Source organism: Pseudophryne corroboree, chromosome 6, assembly GCF_028390025.1.
Source record: "Pseudophryne corroboree isolate aPseCor3 chromosome 6, aPseCor3.hap2, whole genome shotgun sequence".
NCBI classification, from domain to species: domain Eukaryota; kingdom Metazoa; phylum Chordata; class Amphibia; order Anura; family Myobatrachidae; genus Pseudophryne; species Pseudophryne corroboree.
This window is the reverse complement of record NC_086449.1, coordinates 243712660-243734365: the sequence shown is the minus strand read 5'-3', so window position 1 is coordinate 243734365 and position 21706 is coordinate 243712660. Positions and strand designations below refer to the sequence as shown.

Here is a 21706-nt window from a genome sequence, read left to right as displayed (position 1 = left end):
AATACTTCCACACCGAAGAGCTGATTTTTTTGGTATTTTCACCAGGCATGTCAATGGCCATATTCCTCCCACGGACAACAGGTGTCTCCCCGGGTGCCTGACTTAAACAAACCACCTCACCATCAGAATCCTCCTGGTCAATTTCCTCCACAGCGCCAGCAACACCCATATCCTCCTCATCCTGGTGTACTTCAACACTGACATCTTCAATCTGACTATCAGGAACTGGACTGCGGGTGCTCCTTCCAGCACTTGCAGGGGGCGTGCAAATGGTGGAAGGCGCATGCTCTTCACGTCCAGTGTTGGGAAGGTCAGGCATCGCAACCGACACAATTGGACTCTCCTTGTGGATTTGTGATTTCGAAGAACGCACAGTTCTTTGCTGTGCTTTTGCCAGCTTAAGTCTTTTCATTTTTCTAGCGAGAGGCTGAGTGCTTCCATCCTCATGTGAAGCTGAACCACTAGCCATGAACATAGGCCAGGGCCTCAGCCGTTCCTTGCCACTCTGTGTGGTAAATGGCATATTGGCAAGTTTACGCTTCTCCTCCGACGATTTTATTTTAGATTTTTGAGTCCTTTTTATACTGATATTTGTTGTTTTGGATTTTACATGCTCTGTACTATGACATTGGGCATCGGCCTTGGCAGACGACGTTGATGGCATTTCATCGTCTCGGCCATGACTAGTGGCAGCAGCTTCAGCACGAGGTGGAAGTCGATCTTGATCTTTCCCTATTTTTGGAACCTCAACATTTTTGTTCTCCATATTTTAATAGGCACAACTAAAAGGCACAACTAAAAGGCACCTCAGGTAAACAATGGAGATGGATGGATACTTATGGATGACGAGTGACTGCCGACACAGAGGTAGCTACAGCCGTGGACTACCGTACTGCGTCTGCTAGTATAGACTGGATGATAATGATATAAAAAATATATATATATCACTACTGCAGGACAGGTATATATTATATAATGACGGACCTGCTGGACACTGTCAGCAGCAGACTCCTAAACTACTAGTATGAAGAAGATAGAAAAAAAAAAACCACCACAGGTAGGTATACAATTATGGACGAGCACTGCCGACACAGAGGTAGCTACAGCCGTGGACTACCGTACTGCGTCTGCTAGTATAGACTGGATGATAATGATATAAAAAATATATATATATCACTACTGCAGGACAGGTATATATTATATAATGACGGACCTGCTGGACACTGTCAGCAGCAGACTCCTAAACTACTAGTATGAAGAAGATAGAAAAAAAAAAAAACCACCACAGGTAGGTATGCAATTATGGACGAGCACTGCCGACACAGAGGTAGCTACAGCCGTGGACTACCGTACTGCGTCTGCTAGTATAGACTGGATGATAATGATATAAAAAATATATATATATCACTACTGCAGGACAGGTATATATTATATAATGACGGACCTGCTGGACACTGTCAGCAGCAGACTCCTAAACTACTAGTATGAAGAAGATAGAAAAAAAAAAACCCACCACAGGTAGGTATACAATTATGGACGAGCACTGCCGACACAGAGGTAGCTACAGCCGTGGACTACCGTACTGCGTCTGCTAGTATAGACTGGATGATAATGATATAAAAAATATATATATATCACTACTGCAGGACAGGTATATATTATATAATGACGGACCTGCTGGACACTGTCAGCAGCAGACTCCTAAACTACTAGTATGAAGAAGATAGAAAAAAAAAACCACCACAGGTAGGTATACAATTATGGACGAGCACTGCCGACACAGAGGTAGCTACAGCCGTGGACTACCGTACTGCGTCTGCTAGTATAGACTGGATGGTAATGATATAAAAAATATATATATATATATCACTACTGCAGGACAGGTATATATTATATAATGACGGACCTGCTGGACACTGTCAGCAGCAGACTCCTAAACTACTAGTATGAAGAAGATAGAAAAAAAAACCCACCACAGGTAGGTATACAATTATGGACGAGCACTGCCGACACAGAGGTAGCTAAAGGCGTGGACTACCGTACTGCGTATGCTAGTATAGACTGGATGATAATGATATAAAAAATATATATATATCACTACTGCAGGACAGGTATATATTATATAATGACGGACCTGCTGGACACTGTCAGCAGCAGACTCCTAAACTACTAGTATGAAGAAGATAGAAAAAAAAAACCCACCACAGGTAGGTATACAATTATGGACGAGCACTGCCGACACAGAGGTAGCTACAGCCGTGGACTACCGTACTGCGTCTGCTAGTATAGACTGGATGATAATGATATAAAAAATATATATATATCACTACTGCAGGACAGGTATATATTATATAATGACGTACCTGCTGGACACTGTCAGCAGCAGACTCCTAAACTACTAGTATGAAGAAGATAGAAAAAAAAACCCCACCACAGGTAGGTATACAATTATGGACGAGCACTGCCGACACAGAGGTAGCTACAGCCGTGGACTACCGTACTGCGTCTGCTAGTATAGACTGGATGATAATGATATAAAAAATATATATATATCACTACTGCAGGACAGGTATATATTATATAATGACGGACCTGCTGGACATTGTCAGCAGCAGACTCCTAAACTACTAGTATGAAGAAGATAGGGAAAAAAAAAAACCACCACAGGTAGGTATACAATTATGGACGAGCACTGCCGACACAGAGGTAGCTACAGCCGTGGACTACCGTACTGCGTCTGCTAGTATAGACTGGATGATAATGATGTAAAAAATATATATATATCACTACTGCAGGACAGGTATATATTATATAATGACGGACCTGCTGGACACTGTCAGCAGCAGACTCCTAAACTACTAGTATGAAGAAGATAGAAAAAAAAAACCCACCACAGGTAGGTATACAATTATGGACGAGCACTGCCGACACAGAGGTAGCTACAGCCGTGGACTACCGTACTGCGTCTGCTAGTATAGACTGGATGATAATGATATAAAAAATATATATATATCACTACTGCAGGTATATATTATAATATAATGAATGACGGACCTGCTGGACACTGTCTGTCAGCAGAATGCGTTTATAGAATAAAATAAAAAAAACACCACACGAGTGTTTAACTTTTTCAGGCAGACAATATACTGGTGGTCACTGGTCAGTCACACTGGCAGCAAAAGTGTGCACTGTTATGTACTCCTGCTATAACTGCTCCCCAGTCTCCCCCACAATTAAGCTGTGTGAGCAGTGAGCACTCAGCACAGTCAGATATACATAGATGATATTATCATGCAGCACACTGAGGCTGAGCACAGATATGGTATGTGACTGTGTATCGTTTTTTTTCAGGCAGAGAACGGATTTTAAATAATAAATAAAACTGGTGGTCACTAGTATAACTATCAGCAAAACTCTGCACTCTCTGAGTACTCCTAATGCTCCCCAAAATTACTAAAATTAAATTACTAGTAAATCAAGTGTCTCACTCTCTATCTAAACGGAGAGGACGCCAGCCACGTCCTCTCCCTATCAATCTCAATGCACGTGTGAAAATGGCGGCGACGCGCGGCTCCTTATATAGAATCCGAGTCTCGCGATAGAATACGAGCCTCGCGAGAATCCGACAGCGGGATGATGACGTTCGGGCGCGCTCGGGTTAGCCGAGCAAGGCGGGAAGATCCGAGTCTGCCTCGGACCCGTGTAAAAAGGCTGAAGTTCGGGGGGGTTCGGATTCCGAGGAACCGAACCCGCTCATCTCTATGTAGAACACGTTATACACTTTGCACCAGGCAGAGCATGTTATACACATTGCCCCAGGTAAAGCACATTATACATATTGCACCAGGCAGAGCACGTTATACACTTATACATATATATATATATATATATATACTGAGTGCTGCCACTAACAAATAGCCTATAACATATAAATATATATATATATATATATTGATTCAACCACACCATGAGGCTCCAGTTGGGGCTATGTTGTAGATGAGACCAGCACTCCAAATGTAATTCAACGTTTTTATGCCATTTTATAACACATCACAAACGGGTTTCTTGTGCAAATTCAGCAATAAATGAACATAGCTTATTCAGTATCTCACACGTCCTGTGTGTGCTGGGGATATCCATCCTAACCAGCTGAAAATCTCCCTGGTTAGGATGGATATCCCCAGCACACACAGGACGTGTGAGATACTGAATAAGCTATGTTCATTTATTGCTGAATTTGCACAAGAAACCCGTTTGTGATGTGTTATAAAATGGCATAAAAACGTTGAATTACATTTGGAGTGCTGGTCTCATCTACAACATAGCCCCAACTGGAGCCTCATGGTGTGGTTGAATCAATATTGAAAAGCTTTTTGACCGGGCACCCTCTGGTGGATATTTATAGTGTTGTGCGGCTCACGATATATACTATATATATATATATATATATATATATATATACACTGCTCAAAAAAATAAAGAGAACACTAAAATAACACATCCTAGATCTGAATGAATGAGATATTCTTATTAAATACTTTGTTTGTTCTTTGCATAGTTGAATGTGCTGACAACAAAATCACACAAAAATTATCAATGGAAATCAAATTTATTAACCCATGGAGGTCTGGATTTGGAGTCACACTCAAAATTAAAGTGGAAAAACACACTACAGGCTGATCCATCTTTGATGTAATGTCCTTAAAACAAGTCAAAATGAGGCTCAATAGTGTGTGTGGCCTCCACGTGCCTGTATGACCTCCCTACAACGCCTGGGCATGCTCCTGATGAGGTGGCGGATGGTCTCCTGAGGGATCTCCTCCCAGACCTGGACTAAAGCATCCACCAACTCCTGGACAGTCTGTGGTGCAACGTGGCATTGGTGGATGGAGCGAGACATGATGTCCCAGATGTGTTCAATTGGATTCAGGTCTGGGGAACGGGCGGGCCAGTCCATAGCATCAATGCCTTCGTCTTGCAGGAACTGCTGACACACTTCAGCCACATGAGGTCTAGCATTGTCTTGCATTAGGAGGAACCCAGGGACAACCGCACCAGCATATGGTCTCACAAGGGGTCTGAAGATCTCATCTCAGTACCTAATGGCAGTCAGGCTACCTCTGGCGAGCACATTGAGGGCTGTGCGGCCCCCCCAAAGAAATGCCACCCCACACCATTACTGACCCACTGCCAAACCGGTCATGCTGGAGGATGTTGCAGGCAGCAGAACGTTCTCCTTGGCGTCTCCAGACTCTGTCACGTCTGTCACATGTGACTTTGCCAATCTTGGTGTTCTCTGGCAAATGCCAAACGTCCTGCACGGTGTTGGGCTGTAAGCACAACCCCCACCTGTGGACGTCGGGACCTCATACCACCCTCATGGAGTCTGTTTCTGATTGTTTGAGTAGACACATGCACATTTGTGGCTTGCTGGAGGTCATTTTGCAGGGCTCTGGCAGTGCTCCTCCTGTTCCTCCTTGCACAAAGGCGGAGGTAGCGGCCCTGCTGCTGGGTTGTTGCCCTCCTACGGCCTCCTCCACGTCTCCTGATGTACTGGCCTGTCTCCTGGTAGCGCCTCCATGCTCTGGACACTACGCTGACAGACACAGCAAACCTTCTTGCCACAGCTTGCATTGATGTGCCATCCTGGATGAGCTGCACTACCTGAGCCACTTGTGTGGGTTGTAGACTCCGTCTCATGCTACCACTAGAGTGAAAGCACCGCCAGCTTTCAAAAGTGACCAAAACATCAGCCAGAAAGCATAGGAGTTGAGAAGTGGTCTGTGGTCACCACCTGCAGAACAACTTCTTTATTGGGGGTGTCTTGCTAATTGCTTATAATTTCCACCTGTTGTCTATTCCATTTGCACAACAGCATGTGAAATTGATTGTCAATCAGTGTTGCTTCCTAAGTGGACAGTTTGATTTCACAGAAGTGTGATTGACTTGGAGTTACATTGTGTTGTTTAAGTGTTCCCTTTATTTTTTTGAGCAGTGTATATATAGATATCTATATACACACACATACAGTATATACATATATGTATATATATATATATATATATACGCACACACACACACATATATATATATATATATATACACACACACACACAGTAAATAAATATATATATATATATATATATATATATATATATATATTTGGCACATCCTGATGTAGATAGGACACAGCCAGGCTGCTGTGGCTTTCACTTGCCTGGCTGCTGCCTGGAGGGAAACTGCCTGGGGCCGGAGGAAGCCTCAGGGCTGGAGGCACGGCATATTCTGGGCTGGGGGCTGACTCTGGGCTGGATGCAGACCCGGAGGTGGAACCGTCAGTGCTGACTGACGTCCCGGCCCTACAAAGACTTATGGGGGAGCTGCTGCGGCTGCACAAGCACAGCAGCTCCTCCGGCGGCCATCTTTAAATTACTTTACTATTAATGCACAGTTGCACACTACACAAAACGGTCCTGACTGGGTGACGGGGACAGGAATGGTGGCGATCACTATAGCTGCATACTGCTGCAAGTGTGACATGTGTGAGGGGGTGCCCGACATTAGGGGGTGCCTGTGTGCACCCCCCATGCTAGAAGTAGGCAACCAATGGCTTTCCAGATGCTGTGGAACTACAAGTACCAGCATGCCCTAGCACAGCACTCTGGCACTTGTAACTCCACCAAAACTGGATAGTCTATAGTGGCCTACAAAGTGCAGCCTGGGGCTGTAACATCCAGGTGTTGTCTGCCTGTCTCAGGCACGTCCTGGGTGCATGCCTCCAGCGCTGGAAGTTACTACATTGTGTCCCAGCCCAGAGCTGCAATGAGGAGGTGGCACTGGAGATTGCCTAATCCCGGCTCCCCTCTCCCAATGCTCACCAAATCTCCTCCCCAGGCATCTGCAGGGCTCCCGCCGCCTGTCCCCAGCGTACTTCTCTCTCCTCCACTCCGTGTATGTCACGTGAGCGGCTGCGCTGCTGGACGGAGCATGGAGGCTGGAGCTGACTCATGAGCTCCGCCTCCGCAAAGGCCGATGGTGCAGCTGGGCCAGCCAGCTCTGCCACGGTAGGAGAGGGCCTGGCAACATGCGGCAGAAGGGAGCATGCGATCGGCCAAACGGAAACTTGCATGGTATCCCGGCAACCCAATCCGCCCCTGGGCACAAGCAGGTTCTGCTGATAAAACTTATATGCGGCATTCCTACATTCTGTGTGTGACTGTGGCTGTATCTGCTTACGAAATGCTACATTACAGTGTATTCCTGGAAATCACTGTAACATAGCATTTCGCATACAGTTGCAGTCACAGTCGCACACAGAATATTGGGGGTCATTCCGAGTTTATCTTTTGCTGACGATTTTCGCAGTGCAGTGATCAGATAAAAAAAGGCATTTATGCGCATGCGTATGCCCCGCAATGCGCACGCGCGACGTACAAGTACTAAGCCCGTTGTGGTTGTGCACATTTTTTATCTAAGTTTTTCTTCGCACTCACGGCCGCAAGAAGATTGACAAGAAAGGGGCGTTTCTGGGTGTCAACTGACAGTTTTCAGGGAGTGTCTGAAAAAACGCAGGCGTGGCTGGCGTTTGCTGGGCTGGTGTATGACGTCAAATCCGGACACAAATAGGCTGAAGTGATCGCAAGCGCTGAGTAGGTTCAGAGCTACTCTGAAACTGCACAAACTGTTTTTGCAGTGCTGCACAAGCGTTTGCACTTCTGCTAAGCTAAAATACACTCCCCAGTGGGCGGCGGCATAGCGTTTGCACGGCTGCTAAAACTAGCTAGTGAGTGATCAACTCGAAAATGACCCCCATAGGCATGCCGCATATCATTTTAATCAGCAGAAGTTGCTTGTGCATCCTAGCCACATAGTGATGCAAATAAGATGCATTTTCATCCGACGTTAGCAGAGCTGCCAGCTGACAAATGCCAGGCATCTCCTGCTGCATGGCGCATTGAGGCAAGATGTATGATGACACATCTGTATGCAAGCAGAGGCAGAGGTCACAGTGTTAGCAGCCATGTGAGTACTGTGATTGGGTGGGTTGGTTGTGGGTGGTATTCGACATATGTGTAAGGGGCATTATGTGTGTCATGTGTATAAATGCATTAATAATGTGGGGCATATGTGAAAGGGACATTTTGTGTGTAATTATGTGTATAAGGGCATTAATAATGGCCCTCATTCCGAGTTGATCGGTCGCAAGGCGAATTTAGCAGAGTTACACACGCTAAGCCGCCGCCTACTGGGAGTGAATCTTAGCTTCTTAAAATTGCGACCGATGTATTCGCAATATTGCGATTACTAACTACTTAGCAGTTTCAGAGTAGCTTCAGACTTACTCTGCCTGTGCGATCAGTTCAGTGCTTGTCGTTCCTGGTTGACGTCACAAACACACCCAGCGTTCGCCCAGGCACTCCCACCGTTTCTCCGGCCACTCCTGCGTTTTTTCCGGAAACGGTAGCGTTTTCAGCCACACGCCCCTGAAACGCCGTGTTTCCGCCCAGTAACACCCATTTCCTGTCAATCACATTACGTTCGCCGGAGCGATGAAAAAGCCGTGAGTAAAATTACTTTCTACATAGCAAAGTTACTTGGCGCAGTCGCAGTGCGAACATTGCGCATGCGTACTAAGCGGATTTTCATTGCGATGCGATGAAAAATACCGAGCGAACAACTCGGAATGAGGGCCAATGTACAGCATATGTGTAAGGGACATTATGTATATAAGGGCATTTATAAAGGTTGGCATAATATGTAAGGCGCATTATGTTTATAAGGATATTATTAATGTGTGTCATGTGTAAGGGGCATTACTGTGTGGTATTATGTGTATAAATGCATTACAAATGTGTGGCATTATATGTACAAGGTGCTCTAATGTGTGGCGTAACGTATAGAAAGGGCACTACTGTGTGGTCTAATGTGAATAAAGAGCAATATGGTGTGGTGTAATGTGAAAAAGGAGCAATTCAGTGATGTAATGTGAATAAGAGGCACTAATGTGAGGAGTAACATTTATAAGGTAATGTGCTACTACTGTGTGATGTAACGTGAATTAGGGACACTATCACATGATAAAATGTGAATAAAGTTGCACTACTGTGTGACATAATTTAAATTGTGGGTACTATTGTGTGGCCATGCCCCTTCCCAGCAAGAGCACACCCCTTTTTGGGCTGTGCGCTGAATGTGCGCACTGTTCCTATTTAGAATATAGGGGGTAGGAACACCAAAATGAGAACTGCTATCGGTGAGGGGTGATGGTGCTGGGAAAAGGGTTCAGGGTCAGAGGCAGAAGTAGCGGCGGTGCTAGGAGGCACCAGCCAAAATCTTGCCTAGGGCATCATATTGGTTAGGGCCAGCTCTGAGGGGTGCAGTAAAATTAAATATTCTAAGAAACTTTAAAGAATGCACACCTCATCTATATGAAAGAGTCACTGAAATATGCACCCCTTCCCATCACCATCACCCCTCAGTCATAGCAGTCCTAATTTTGCTGCTCCTACCCCCTATATTTTAAATAGGAACAGTGCGCACATTAAGCCGCACAGCCCAAAAAGGGGCATGTTCTTTTGAGAAGGGGCATGGCCACACAATAGTACCCACAATTCAAATTACGGCACACAGTAGTGCAACTTTATTCACATTATATCATGCACTAGTGTCCCTTCTTCAGGTTAAATCACACAGTAGTACCACTTTACCTTATATACATTATTCCTCACAGTAGTGCCCCTTATTTACATTACACCACACCATATTGCTATTTATTCACATTAGACCACACAGTAATGCCCTTTCTATACATTACGCCACACAGTAGAGCAACTTATACACAAAATGCCACACATTAGTAATGCCTTTATACACATAATACCACAGTAATGCCCCTTACACATATGACACACATTATTAATGCCATAATACAAATAATGACAAATATAATGCCCCTTACACATATGCCGAACACTGTTGCACAATGAACCTACCCATACACAGCACTCACACAGCCGCTAACACTGTGACCTCTGTCTCTGCTTGGATACAGATGTGTCCTCATACATCTTGCCTCAATTTGCCCATCCAGCTCTGCTAATGTTGGGCACCTTTGTTTTCAGAAAATGCATCTTATTTTCATTGCTATGTGACTAGGACGCACAAGCAGATTCTGCTGATTAAAATGATAATTAGCATGCCTATATTCTGTGTGCGACTGCGGCTGTATCTGCATACAAAATGTTATGTTACAGTGTATTCCTGAAAATCATTGTAACTTAGCATTTTGTATGCAGATACAGCCGCAGTCACACACAGAATATAGGCATGCCGCATATCATTTTAATCAGCAGAATCTGCTTGTGCCCCTAGGCATTCCAAATGCCCTAGGCATTTGCCTAGTTTGCCTATGCCTAGGGTCGGCTCTGGCACCCCTTATATACACTGCTCAAAAAAATAAAGGGAACACTAAAATAACACATCCTAGATCTGAATGAATGAAATATTCTTATTAAATACTTTGTTCTTTGCATAGTTGAATGTGCTGACAACAAAATCACACAAAAATTATCAATGGAAATCAAATTTATTAACCCAGACCTGGACTAAAGCATCCGCCAACTCCTGGACAGTCTGTGGTGCAACGTGGCGTTGGTGGATGGAGCGAGACATGATGTCCCAGATGTGCTCAATTGGATTCAGGTCTGGGGAATGGGCGGGCCAGTCCATAGCATCAATGCCTTCGTCTTGCAGGAACTGCTGACACACACCAGCCACATGAGGTCTAGCATTGTCTTGCATTAGGAGGAACCCAGGGCCAACCGCACCAGCATATGGTCTCACAAAGGGTCTGAGGATCTCATCTTGGTACCTAATGGCAGTCAGGCTACCTCTGGCGAGCACATGGAGGGCTGTGCGGCCCCCCAAAGAAATGCCACCCCACACCATTACTGACCCACTGCCAAACCGGTCATGCTGGAGGATGTTGCAGGCAGCAGAACGTTCTCCTTGGCGTCTCCAGACTCTGTCACGTCTGTCACATGTGCTCAGTGAGAATCTGCTTTCATCTGTGAAGAGCACAGGGCGCCAGTGGTGAATTTGCCAATCTTGGTGTTGATAATGCTGATTTAGATTACCTTATAACCTTCACAATAATGGGTAAGAGACACAGTACGCAATTGGCGTATGGGGTACCATAAGGGTACGTATTTAGCGTAGCATACGCTAGGCCGTGATCGAGACGCACATGCGGCACGCTCGCTCACAGCTTAAGGCGTGGTGTCGAGCACGCTATAGGCGAGCGACAACCGTAATGCTACGCTATCAGCGTAGCGGACGCTCGAGACCACGAGGAGATCACGAGCGGCGCTGACGCTCACAAGATAACAATCAGTAAACCTTGAATGTAACACACAGAAAAGATATTCTTATACTGTAAACCTTGTACTGAAACACTGTAGCGATATAACACTGCTTAACCTTGTTAACACTAAAGCTGTTTGAGCGATCGAGACGCTCCTATTACTCTCTGCAATGAAATGAACACACGATACTGTGCTAAGGATCCAACACCTTTACTAACAAGCTTATAGTTATATCGAAAAGAGGTAAAACAGTTACAAGTCATACACTACATACTAACATATAATTCTAACAGAATATCTAGACATAAATAAATTGATAACGTTACAATCTTAAACTAAACAGAGAGAGAGAGAGAGAATGTGGCCAATACAAACAAAGAGCGAGATGATTACAGAGAATTACTTACACACACTGGGAACGATCGCAGCGCAGCCTGGTACCAGCCCCGAGTTTGTCAATATGAAAACCGTTTGTGGAGAGAGTGGGGGGGCTGTTCAGGCTGGCTGATCTTATATACACTGGGTACAGTATACTACAAAGGGACCTACAATCTCATTGTTCATTGGACACAGGAATGTCTCCTCGCATCATATCAAAAGGTCATAGGTTAGTTTGAACAGGTGGGCTGTGACTATTTTAAACAGCTCAGGTGGGTGGGAATCTCCGGATTCCCGCCGCATGGATAATGAACTGCAAATATAGAATATGTCCAGAAACTACTAATGGTCATAACTACACGCAGGAGCGATTAATCTTTACCTAACCAACACCGGATTATTGCTATTAAAATACTCTTCAGTTAGGTACCAGACACAGCTGTTCAACCTTAATCAGACCCTTTGTACCACGTAAAGAGGGATTCCCAAGTCCGTGAACAAGTCACATTAACCAAACTGACAGTTATCATTAAGGGGAACATTATCTATAAAACGAGCTATTTGGTTCTATTATTAAACGATTGAGTCGCCCGCTAGACGCACACAAAGTCTACCGTAAATGCACATACCACGCGCTCGAGCGCATGGCCGAGGCGCCATCACGCGGCTGCGTGTATCCGCATGCACGGGAGAGAATGTGCACGTGCAGCAGGCACGCGCATGAGGTGCAAATATGGCAACGTGCAGCGTGATATTTTTCTGACTTTGACAGTCCACCCTTTGGCAGTCACCAATAACTGCCACTTCCTGAAAATAGTTCAAAAAGAGAAAAATATATGTCATGTAAAAATACATTTCTATGATTGGGTAAGGGAGAAGAGAAGAAGGTGGGAAAAAGGTATGACCTAGTGAGATAGTAGAAGCATGTATGTATGAGTCCATGTTTTGAGAGGTCATGTATCATCGTGCCGTACGTGTTTTAAATCAAGCTTCGAGGTATTGCGAAGTATACATTTGAATTCCTTCTTATCCCGTGGTACGGGTCTGTGGATGGGCTGTCAAACTTTACCGAGCTCTTTTCGGCTTTTGGTTGCAACAAAATGGGGGAGCAAATTTTAGTTGATGATACATGAATGGGGGGGGGGGATATGTGAGTGCTGATATCTGTGCCTATATTCCCTATCGACTATGTGTGTCATTACCTGAAGGTTGTAGAGATGAAGATAAGAAGCAATTATGGTAAATGCAGTCGTAACCTATGTGAGTTTAATGTACATTTGCCGATTGAGGTCTTGTCTGATGTCTTGTCTCGATGTACATGTTGACTGTAGTCTCCCGATGCTTTTGCTATAATTGCTTGAGCAGAAAGCTTTCTCAATGTCCATAGACTTACAAAAGTGTTGGGCTATCGTAAAATTTTAAAATCGCTAGGGATATTGGGGGTCTATGGCATTGTCCATCAATGGTCTGTGTAAAAGGTTGTCAAATTCTTCTTCCAAGCGGATGTCTTTGTACCTTGGAGGAAAACAAAGGAGAAACGGGTGAAAGAAACGGACCGTGGAATCACATTTTCATCACAACATTGTCTCTATCGTTGGGTCATAAATCAAATTAATTGTTGTTAATACAGTGTCCTCGCTTCTTAAACTCATCACTCGGGCATTACGTTTACACTTCGTTAAAACCCGAACGCATCTAAATATCAGACCGACCAATATGATGACACCCAGAATACACAAAAGAAATTTCCCTACATCCATGATAATACCTTGGGCCCATTCTCCTAAACCAGAGAACCAATTTCGTGGGTTCAACCATGACACCCAACTGGTCAGCTCATTACCCACAGCAGCCAGGGTGAGATTGTGTTTCCTTCGGAACTCCCATTTTAATTGTAAAATGTCATCCATCTTTTGGTCTATGACCTCGGCTGGGTCCTCCGTGCTGTTTGTAATGTACGTGCAGCACTTGATTCCATATTGAGTTGCCAGGGTTACACAATACCCGCCTGTCACAGCTGTGAGGTAATTGAGAATCATCCTATGCTGAATCAGTTCCGTTTTGTAGGCTTGTAACTCTTTCCCAGTGTACCTGAATGTGTCGCCATACATTTCGGTGATATTGTCTAATAAATTTGCAAGCGCAGATATATATTTATAATTTATCACTCCTCTAGCGGTACGAGTGATATCTAACGCGAGTAGGAATTGAATCCCGGTGGATTCATGGATCAGGTCAGAGGCTGAATGCTCTGTTCTTTCTATCAGGTGCCGTTTAACGATGTGCTCGTAATGAGTGTGAGTATAAGGAGCTGGGGCACTGCGGTGAATATCTTTCATTTTGGTATGTGATACAGTCATTACCTCAGGCAATACTTTTCCAATATAACATAACCCTTCTGAGTTTGGGGCAAGCCACTTATACGCCTTCCTCCCGCATATGAAATATGCATCATCGGGGAGAACATATGGGACGTAGTGTGACATAACCATATTACAAATTTTCCATGTGAACTCTCCTAGCCCTAATTCTTCCATCTGTTTAGTACACGTATCAGTTTGTACGATCTGTGCACAGTATCCTGGTGATACTTCTCCAACTCGCATGATCCTACTTCCTAAGGTGTACCTATACCGAAAAAATTTCCTATGGTCGGCTATCTGGCGTATAAGTTCTGTGTCTATGGGCAATCTGTCGGCTCTATGTGAGAATGTCATGGTTTGATTACTCCATGACACTTCCCAATTTCCCGGCTTTCGGGGATTGGAAATGTTAAAGCACACTAAGGACCTATCCACATGATATTGGTGGAGCTTCAAACTAGGAGGACTAGAGATATTAAACCTCTTGTCCACCGGCCTCCCACCACTTAGCTCAAGTACCTCTCCTACCGTTAAAGGGAATGGTACTAGTCCTGATTTGCTATGGCCTTGAGGTACTTGAGAGCATACCCAACAGTCTGTCTGATTTAACACTTTACCCACTAAGGAGTGATAGTCACTCAATGGATGCCGGTCCATGTGGACATTAAAACTGGACTGACATTTCTTTATGCACCCATCCTCAACTATATTGTCACAGTGTCTACAGATGCAGTTCTCTTCAGCTAACAATCCTTCACAATGTCTATAAATAACATGGCTGTTAGATCGTTTTCCGGTACTCGCCTTTGCTCGGTGATTGTGTTGCTATTAGAAATTTACGCCTCTGTCTCTGTCATCAGAAACCCATTCTGGATCCTTTCTCGGCCTCACTGGTACTCTCACCAAAACAGACTGCTCTGGTCAACATCATGGTCAACAGGAAGATCCGGATCACAGTCTCTTGGGGCGAGTCCATCTTACAGGAGGAGAAAGAGAAATTTGTAATGGGGGTACAAAAAAAATACTTTGAGGGGAAAGAAAAATGTTACGATGATTAGTTCTCTAGTCTTGTTGTTCTTCTTGTTCTGCTGTCATCTCAAAGGTGCTGTCTCTCAGTCTTCCAAACGAACACTCCGGTGATACAATATTCCTTCCAAATCAGCGATCTCTCTGTAAGGAGCAAAAATCTTGCATTACCATTTGTTTTACTGATGTGTGACATACCATCTTTAAAGCATGAGAACACGAGAGAGAGAGAGAAGGAAAAAAAAAAACAAATGAGAGAGAGAACAATTCATATATATATATGTTACATAAACCAACAATAAACAACGAAACATTGTCAGATCTTCCGTTCACCATCAGGCTGTCACATCTACATGTCCAATGGTATCTTTGCATAGTCTCTCCCACCAGTATTTCCATACTCCACCCTTTGTATCTGGCCAGGATACATCGATGCTGGTAGGTCATACTGGGGTTTGGTAGACTTCTGAAAAGGTCAGGTAGTCAGGTGATGTTGGAGCTGTTGTGGTGACCGTCAGAAATGGGGAAAAAGAAACATTTTACAGATACATTACAATTTTTTTTTACCCGGTCATTCCTGTGTCTTCAAGGAATGACCTCCCAATTTGTTAACTGTTACCTCAGGCTTACTATCAGTCCTAATGATCAACTTTCCTAATCATAAATTATATGTGTGGACCAAAATTTGACATGTGTGATACCTGATTATACTTCCGAATGTCGTAACTCTGCTCGTGTTCTTGTCTAGGGGGTCTGACTTTATGTGGGCTGTTACAGTTGCTGGCATAATGCCCTTCTCTTTTACAAAGATAACAAACCCATGGCTTCCTCCATGTGCCAGTGGCCTGGGGTTTCGGTCGATTTGATGCCTTCTCTAGTGCTTGGATGCTCATCACCATCAACCGCTCTCCCTGTGCTTCCCTGGTTCTTTGGATATTACGGTCATGCTCGATAGCGGACTCTCTTAATGCAGCCACCGAGATACCTCTCCAGTGAGGTAGAGAGGTTTGTACCCTGATTCTTAGTGTGTCTTTTAAGCCGTCCATTAATACGGACACAGCTACTTCTCTATGATTCACATTTGTTTTAATGTCTTCTATGCCTGTATACTTAGCCATTTCCTGTAGTGCCCGATGAAAATACTCTGGTGTGGATTCACCTTCTTTTTGTTTTATTGTAAAGATTTTATTCCACTTTACTACTGCAGGAAAATATACTCCTAACTGTAAGTTGATTCTCTTTACATTATCCTGATTATACTCGTCTGTTAGTGGTACTTCCTCATCTAACTTGCAATCAGCGATAAACTTTAACGAATCAACATTGGGGGGTAAACATGCCCTCAAAACTGTCCTCCAGTCTTTGTTATTTGGCTCTGCAGAATTTCCTAGCTCTCTAATATACTTTTGACATGCAACTAAATCTTTCCTAGGATCAGGGAATTCAGACATCATTGATCTTAATTCTGCTCGGGAAAAGGGACAGTGCATGGCGGTGTTCCTGACAGGAGTTGCTCCTGAAGTGTCAGTTTTCCCATTTGGCACTGCTATTACCCTAACTGGATTAAGTCCAATAACGTCATTCTGAGTTGGTTCTACAATATGAGGTACATTTGTTTGTGCGTGATATATAACACCATACGTACCTGTGGACACGACCTCACCTGACCCTCCGTTAGGGGGTTTGATTATTGCCTTTACCGATTTGGTCGCGTCCACCTGGATGTCTTGTGTGATGGCTGCTGGAAAAGGTGCCGACATCGTGCTGGGCTCACTTTCTTGCTGGTGATCCTGAGGGAAGTTTAACATGGGGTGCAACTTGCATGGGTTAATAGTTGTACATTTAACAGTATTACAATTATTCTTGTTACATTTATTACAAGTATCCTTATCATCTATAATACAGTTGCTAAGTGCATTTTTATCATTCACCAGTGTGCCATTCTCTGTAACCACCTTCTCTCTCGCTGCCATATTTTTGTTACCACAGTGAGAGTCAGCTGTGTAAGCTAATCCTCCTTGTATTTCACTTTCCCGTTGCCATAACTGTAAACAATCATAATGTCTGATTCGTTGCTTCCCGGATTTTATGAGACAGATCCTTCGCCTTAAACTATGCAATACCTCTGAGTCAAAACTACCTATCCCAGGAAATGGTGCTTTATCCCCCACAGTCATTCGTGTCCATTCGTCACAAAAGGTCTCAGTGTGGGGACCATACTTCCCCCACATTACTAACCGAGCAGACCCTCGGGGTCTGCAAGCCTCTCCAGTCTGAACCCTGACTGCTAAACGTCCCTGTGTTGTGCACTTGGCTTCCATTGTGGACCTTTTTAACACAGAAAAACTTCCTAAAATGCACCAAACACAGAAGTCTACGGTGGAAGTTTTCCAAGCTCTTCCACCAGCTTCTTCTGCTCCGAGTACAACGAATCCGCCCCTTTTTAGCAGACCCACGTAATCGTTGCAGCCCCTACCAGCGAAAATTCCTTACCTTTATATTTTTACACAAATCACGCTTGCATGTGCTCCCTACAACACGCATGAGGGCAATTTAATATACGACCTCATATCACGTTGCGTTATTGGTCACACATACAACCGTGCGGTCCAATCGTACCACTTATAGACACTTGTTGCCTATAAATGGTAGGATCATTGGAGTCTCCCTACTGTGCTCCAAAACAGCCAGAGCGTAATACCATAAAAACTTTATCACACTCCGTCGCACGTTTTCACCTAGACCGTGCTCATCACGTATTCACCTAGACCGTGATTCACCAAGACTTACTTCACCAAGATTTACTTCACCAAGATTTCACCAAGACTTCACCAAGAGGAGTTCAATACACTCATGCCGTTTTCAACCCACTATCATTCTATAGTTTTCTGATCAGAAAAATCATTTCCCGTAATCTGATAGCTCTCCCCAGAGGCATTACAGTAAAGTAAGGTATTTAAACTAAATTTTTTTTTTTTTAAACTGAAATCAATTTGTGCTATTATCGCGTGGCTATACTATACCGCCCCCACTAAAACAATGCTATTGTGCGATTTGAGTTTCGGTGGGCGTATCCGTACGCTCCGTTGCGTAATATATGCTCCGTGCGTCGACCCTTGCGTCGCGTACACTCGTTCTGCCCCTTGTTAGAGACACGTGTACACAGGCCAGACACGTCCGCAGTAACACAAATAACACGTGTCTATCAATGCAAATGATATTTAGCTATAATCATTTACCGAACACCACATAGATTCCACTGTATCAACCTTTAACTAGGCCAGGCTGTGTGCGTGTTTTTATAATTACTCCTTTAAGTATTATTATCAATTGTGAAATGGCAAACAGGAAGGTGATATGTGAAAATACACAAATGAAAAAGAGATACAGTTGTGTGTGTGCGTGCGTGTGTACGCAAAACAGAAATAAACAGTTTTTAAAAAAACAATAGCGTATTGTTCTTACCTCCGGTTCCGGATCCCACCAGCACTCCTTCAATCTAGCGAAACAGACGCTTATCTAGTCAGCACTACTGTATCCCGATACGAAGGGATACTGCCTTCCCGCCCTTGCTGACGGATAACGTTTGTTTTCGCTAGTGCGGATATGTGGAGGACGGACGAGCCGCCAATTGATAATGCTGATTTAGATTACCTTATAACCTTCACAATAATGGGTAAGAGACACAGTACGCAATTGGCGTATGGGGTACCATAAGGGTACGTATTTAGCGTAGCATACGCTAGGCCGTGATCGAGACGCACATGCGGCACGCTCGCTCACAGCTTAAGGCGTGGTGTCGAGCACGCTTTAGGCGAGCGACAACCGTAATGCTACGCTATCAGCGTAGCGGACGCTCGAGACCACGAGGAGATCACGAGCGGCGCTGACGCTCACAAGATAACAATCAGTAAACCTTGAATGTAACACACAGAAAAGACATTCTTATACTGTAAACCTTGTACTGAAACACTGTAGCGATATAACGCTGCTTAACCTTGTTAACACTAAAGCTGTTTGAGCGATCGAGATGCTCCTATTACTCTCTGCAATTAAATGAACACACGATACTGTGCTAAGGATCCAACACCTTTACTAACAAGCTTATAGTTATATCGAAAAGAGGTAAAACAGTTACAAGTCATACACTACATACTAACATATAATTCTAACAGAATATCTAGACATAAATAAATTGATAACGTTACAATCTTAAACTAAACAGAGAGAGAGAGAGAGAATGTGGCCAATACAAACAAAGAGCGAGATGATTACAGAGAATTACTTACACACACTGGGAACGATCGCAGCGCAGCCTGGTACCAGCCCCGAGTTTGTCAATATGAAAACCGTTTGTGGAGAGAGTGGGGGAGCTGTTCAGGCTGGCTGATCTTATATACACTGGGTACAGTATACTACAAAGGGACCTACAATCTCATTGTTCATTGGACACAGGAATGTCTCCTCGCATCATATCAAAAGGTCATAGGTTAGTTTGAACAGGTGGGCTGTGACTATTTTAAACAGCTCAGGTGGGTGGGAATCTCCGGATTCCCGCCGCATGGATAATGAACTGCAAATATAGAATATGTCCAGAAACTACTAATGGTCATAACTACACGCAGGAGCGATTAATCTTTACCTAACCAACACCGGATTATTGCTATTAAAATACTCTTCAGTTAGGTACCAGACACAGCTGTTCAACCTTAATCAGACCCTTTGTACCACGTAAAGAGGGATTCCCAAGTCCATGAACAAGTCACATTAACCAAACTGACAGTTATCATTAAGGGGAACATTATCTATAAAACGAGCTATTTGGTTCTATTATTAAACGATTGAGTCGCCCGCTAGACGCACACAAAGTCTACCGTAAATGCACATACCCCGCGCTCGAGCGCATGGCCGAGGCGCCATCACGCGGCTGCGTGTATCCGCACGCACGGGAGAGAATGTGCACATGCAGCAGGCACGCGCATTAGGTGCATATATGGCAACGTGCAGCGTGATATTTTTCTGACTTTGACAGTGTTCTCTGGCAAATGCCAAACGTCCTGCACGGTGTTGGGCTGTAAGCACAACCCCCACCTGTGGACGTCGGGCCCTCATACCACCCACATGCACATTTGTGGCTTGCTGGAGGTCATTTTGCAGGACTCTGGCAGTGCTCCTCCTGTTCCTCCTTGCACAAAGGCGAAGGAAGCGGTCCTGCTGCTGGGTTGTTGCCCTCCTACGGCCTCCTCCACGTCTCCTGATGTACTAGCCTGTCTCCTGGTAGCGCCACCATGCTCTGGACACTGCAAACCTTCTTGCCACAGCTCGCATTGATGTGCCATCCTGGATTAGCTGCACTACCTGAGCCACTTGTGTGGGTTGTAGACTCCGTCTCATGCTACCACTAGAGTGAAAGCACCGCCAGCTTTCAAAAGTGACCAAAACATCAGCCAGAAAGCATAGGAGCTGAGAAGTGGTCTGTGGTCACCACCTGCAGAACAACTCCTTTATTGGGGGTGTCTTGCTAATTGCCTATAATTTCCACCTGTTGTCTATTCCATTTGCTTAACAGCATGTGAAATTGATTGTCAGTCAGTGTTGCTTCCTAAGTTGACAGTTTGATTTCACAGAAGTGTGATCATAGGCGTGCGCAGCACATTTTATTAGGGGGTGCACCGGCGGAGGGGTGTGTCTAGCACCGCCTTTTGGGTATGTCTAGCACCATCTATTGATGGTCAACGCAATATAAAATATCCACCCTTGTACCAATCCTAATAAAGCAGATACATTGTCAGATGTTGTGGTGTGCACCAAACAAACACCCCAGATGGCACTCACTGCAATTACACTGCTCCTTCTCAGCCAGTGGCACCCTTGATTAACCCAGGCATCCGGTCAGTAATACAGTCCTGACAGGGTGCAGCGCAGAGGACAGTAATCAGCTTGCTCGGCGATCGCTGCATCAGGCATGTGTGATCGGGGTGCCAGACATTAGGGGGTGCCTGTGCGCACCAGGCACCCCCCCTGCGCACACCTATGAGTGTGATTGACTTGGAGTTACATTGTGTTGTTTAAGTGTACCCTTTATTTTTTTGAGCAGTGTATTAACCTCAGATGTCATAAGGTAAAATGAAGAGGTTAGTTAGGGCAAGCATCTACTGCAGCATTTTTAAATTATATAACAGTGGATGAGCAGAAAATGTTTCAATCATAAAAAGATGCTCTAACATTTCACTTGATTGCCAAACTGCAAAGTAATTATTATTTACACTCTAGAATGTCAAGATGTGAGTCAATTGGTTTCCATTACCTGGGGATTAGTAAGAATTAAATAACAAGAGTATCTATGACACAGTGTGGATCGTAGTTATTTGTTTTAGATTGTTGTAATGTATTTAAAGTAAACTAATCAAAGCCTTCTGTTTTTACCATATTAAAGTGGCTCATTGCCTGTATGCAGCAGAGTCAGCTATTTTATGGACTGAGTAAATACAAGTGATAGTGCAGTAATGTGTCACATAACGCTGTGCTCCACAGCATCCATCTACTGTCAGTAGCTTTCACTCCGCTGCTTATTTT

The 21706-nt window shown here is 44.3% G+C and overlaps 1 protein-coding gene across 3 annotated transcripts in view; it reads left to right on the top strand.

The window, feature by feature from the left end:
* ANPEP (alanyl aminopeptidase, membrane) overlaps positions 1 to 21706 on the top strand; it is a 171179-nt gene that overhangs the window by 80908 nt on the left and 68565 nt on the right. The gene's annotated exons all lie outside the window — the stretch shown is intronic.